Raw genomic sequence first — 4650 nt, 5'->3', positions numbered from 1 at the left:
CACACACACACTCACACGCAGCTAAAACGAATCTAACTTACCCCATTCACTCAAACAAGGCGAATAGGCCCCTCCCCCTTGACCCAACAAGCCCATACCATCGGCTAGTTCAAAATAAACCCACGCCCCTTTCTCCCATTCAGCATATCTCATTGGCTACTCGAGATGCAAGCCACGCCCCTTCTCTGACGCAAGTTACATGTGATTGGTGGATACTAGACAAGACTCACTCCTATTGGTGGATGCAGAGTTAAGTAGGCGGGGCTTATATGACATGATACGATGAATAGAGTATTGGAAAGGGAGGGATTTGGAAGAGGACAGAGGGAAGAGGAGGAATGGAAGAGGGGGAGAGAGTAAGGTATGGATGAAGGAGTAAATATGTAGAAAGGGAAGGGAGAAGAAAGAAAAGGAATGAAATAGGAAAAGGCGAAAAGGGAGAGAAAGAAAGACGAAAAGAAAAGGTTCGCGCAAAGGGAGAAAAAGATAATGAATAAGGAAAGGCAGAACAAAGAAAGGAAGAAAAGAAAAGGGGGAAAAAGTGGAGGGAAAGCCTAGGGATGAATCAATAAGGAGGAAAGAAGGGAATGAAGAGGAAGAGAAAGAAAGAAGGAAGGAAGAACAAAAGGAAGGAAGGAAGGAAAAAAGGGAAGGAAAAGAAGGAAAAAGAACAAGAGAAAACTGGAAACTGAATGGCAGAGAGAGAGAGAGAGAGAGAGAGAGAGAGAGAGTATTTCTATCAACGAATTTGTATCTATTAACGTCACAAATTTATATTAATAGTGGAATGGACTCTCTCTCTCTCTCTCTCAGTTTTAGCATTTTGGAGAATTGAACCTTACACACACACACACACACACACACACACACACACACACACACATATGGAATGGGAATGGAAATGGGAACAGTGAGTCTGCTGTTATGTTATGTCGTGTTCATTGTTTCTCTCTCTCTCTCTCTCTCTCTCTCTCTCTCTCAGTCAGCGCCTTGCCCTCACCTCCAGTCAGCGAGGTCAAACTGCACGCGCCCCACTTCCGTGACCTCTCGCTTGCGAATCCACCCTCGTGTGCTGTACTGAACTGTACTGTAGATCTTGCTGTGCTGTGTGCCGCTATTTCGCGTCGTGCTGCGTACTGCTTATTGTCAACTGAGTTAGCTGCCCGCAGAGGTGTGCTGTTGCTGTGCGACCACGTGCTTCATTGGACAGGATTATTGCCCTTATTTTTACTACCTCTCTCCGCCTGTATCTACCCTCGCAGTAGCGCCTGTAAAACATATATACCTATACACAAAACACAGTGTTACACTCTTTCCGCCACATTCTTTATATATTTCCAGATTCCACTGATGCTGCTTCCTACGCAGGTGTTCAGACCTACCTGACCTGACTTGACCAGATTATTCCCAGAGACCAGTAATCCTCCCTCCCTCCCTCTCGCTGCTCCTCCTCTTCTCGCCTCCTCTCCATTGCCCCTCCCTCTCTCTCTCTCATTACTACCCCCCTTCTCTGTCTCTCCTTCCTCACTCCTGATCTCGTTCCCACCTTCCTCCTCCATCCCTATCTCCTCCTACTCTCTCTCTCTCTCTCTCTCTCTCTCTCTCCCTCTCTCTCTCTCCCACCCTCTCTCTCTCCCCTTCGCCCTCTTCTCCCTCCATCCCTATCTCCCTCCTACGCCTTCCCATCTCTCTCTCTCTCTCTCTCTCTCTCTCGCTTATTCACGCACGCGTCCCTCTGCCCTACGAAAAAAAGAAAAGCAAATATATAGATACCTCCTCCTTACCAAGATGGCGCTAAAGAAATGTTCGACTTGCACAGAAACTTCTCTGGTCATTTCTTCTCAGGACGATCGACTGTCTGCAAGATCTGCCTGTTGACTCAGCAGATGGAAACGAGACTCCTTCAACAGGACGAAAGGCTAAAGGCTGGCGAAGAAGATCACCGAACTAACAAGTACTGTTGATACCTTGCAGGAGTTTATCCAGTCCAACATCGTCGCCCTCCTGCAATTGACGCCTCATCACCCTCCTCACCTGCACTCGATGCCCAGCCACCTTCCGAAGAAGGCACGTCACAGGAACCGGTAGAGCTGACGCTGAATGCTTCACCCGTGAGAGGAGGAGCCAGACCCGCCCCGCGAGCCATTTATCCTACGCCTTGCTACAACTGAGTTGCCATTCTGGAGGAGGAGGACGAGGAACAGAGCACCTTGGTCGGTGACTCTATGATTCGCCATCAGGTGGTTGAATTCTGTGGCAGAGTCCCCGTCGTAGGCGTAACTACTGTTATCCTGGAGCTGGTGTTGACGACATCACAGCTGCCCTGGACGAGGTCTCCGAGGCCTCTAATGACTCACTCTTTGTTCTCCACACAGGTACAAACGACGTCACCACGACCCGGTCTGAGGAACTGCTGGACAGTACCGTAGGCTCATCCAGCAGTATAAGACTAAATCCCCAAATATTTTGATTTCAGGAATTCTACCACGGACATGGGATGAGGGCGACTTAGTAGTAAGGCCTTCAGCTCAACAACCGCCTGCAGACTCTCTGCGGAGAGCTTGACGTCGAATTCTTTAACGCCTGGAACGATTTCTACGGCCAGAGTAGACTTTTCCAAAGGGACGGCACCTGTCCCCCAGATTTGGAAGCTCCTCAACAACGCCGTACGTAACGCCCGAACAACAAAAACGACTCTCAGCCACGTCCTTCCATCCCGCCCGTGTAAATAGACACCTCACACCGCAACAGACTCGTAACATTGAACCCTCCAGTAACTCTATTACCAAGCTTCAAGATAACCTAGAGTCCTTATTTTCAATGCGCGTAGCCTAAGAAACAAATTTGATGAACTGCGATGTCTTGCTCTGACAGAAAACTTTGACGTAATTGCTATAACCGAAACATTTATCGACACCACTAATATTGATTTAAGTTCCGAATACAACATAGATGGCTACAGATTCTTCAACAATGATCGTGTAAACCGTGGGGGGGGTGGTGTCGCCCTTTTGTCAAAAGCTACTTGCAACCTACTGACAAAACACCAAGAAACAGTAACGTTGAACATTTGTGCGAGTAAACATTGCAAAAGTCAATTTAAATATATCTGTCATTTACAGGCCTCCGGGGCAATCACTTGATGGCGATCTTGAAATGTACAGCGTCTTAAGGCAGTCACTTAATAACAGCGACTCACTGATACTAGGAGACTTAACCTCCCCATATCGACTGGGCGACACTGTCGGGTACAGAAGGTGAGTCCCATAGAATGATCGAATTTCTAGAGGAAAATTATCTAAGCCAAATGGTTTCTGAACCAACTCGACAAAATAACATACTTGACCTTGTTATAGCGACCCAAGATAACCTAGTCAGTAATGTCACGGTAGGAGAACACCTCGGTTCCTGCGATCATAAACTAGTGCGCGTTGACATTAGAGCTCAAACATCGGTGACTGAAAATAAAGTTAAGGTGCCCAATTTCAAAAGAGCCAACTTCGTAGAAATCCGACGAAAACTAATAGATATGCAACTATCAGATGACGGCAATGCAGAGACGCCTGGCTAAACTTTAAAATCACTTACTCACTCAGCAGGACATTTGTCCCTTGTGCGGAAGCGAATTAACACTAATAAAGTCCACCTTGGTTTAATAGCGAAATTAAACACTCAGTCAAGGAGAGAAATTGTCTTACAGGTTAAAGAAAGACCAAAGCACGCCTGAAAACATTAGACTTTACAATGATGCAAGGCGACGAGTAAAAAGATTAGTGCATCAGGCAAAGCGTAGATATGAAGAAAATATTGCAGCCAACTGTAAAATAATCCGAAATCCTTCTTCAGTTACATAAACAACAGAAAGGCGATCAGAAGTGGAATTGGACTTTACCTTAATAAACAGCGACGGTGCACTAGTGACTGACAGCCAACACGTTGCAAACCTATTAAATAATTACTTCCTCGGTGTTTAATAATAACAGTCCTCCACCACCACCACCAACACCAGTACTAATGTAAATCCTGAGCATGCATTGTCTAACTTTGAAATAAAACCGATGAAGTCCTTAAAGCCTCAAATCACTTAAACCAAATAAAAGTCCTGGACCTGACACAGTAGATCCAACTCTGCTGAAAGCAACAAAGAGCGAAATACTCTCCTCCCTCACACCCGTATTCAATATGTCCTTGCGACAAGGCATTGTCCCTTCAGATTGGAAAAAGGCTAACGTGACACCGATTTTAAGAAAGGAGACAAAAAAGTACCAGGTAATTACAGGCCCATTAGTCTAACTTCGGTTGTAGGTAAGCTACTTGAGGGCATAATTAGAGACAAATTGTGAGTTACCTTGAAAGCCACTCATTAATTGGGACTCAACATGGCTTCCGAAACAAAAGATCCTGCCTATCAAATCTATTAACCTTTTATAACGACCTCTTCACTGTTGATGACGTAACCAACTCACTGGACGTAGTCTATCTTGATTTCCAGAAAGCGTTTGATAAAGTCCCGCAGCATAAATTACTTTACAAATTAAAACAAATAGGTATTGACGGTCAGGTAAACCAATGGATCATGAATTGGTTGAGCAACAGACAACAAAGAGTAGTGATTGACGGATTTAACTCAGAGTGGCGTCCCTCAGGTTC

Source organism: Eriocheir sinensis, chromosome 17 (assembly GCF_024679095.1).
Source record: "Eriocheir sinensis breed Jianghai 21 chromosome 17, ASM2467909v1, whole genome shotgun sequence".
NCBI lineage: Eukaryota > Metazoa > Arthropoda > Malacostraca > Decapoda > Varunidae > Eriocheir > Eriocheir sinensis.
This window is presented reverse-complemented; position numbering follows the sequence as displayed.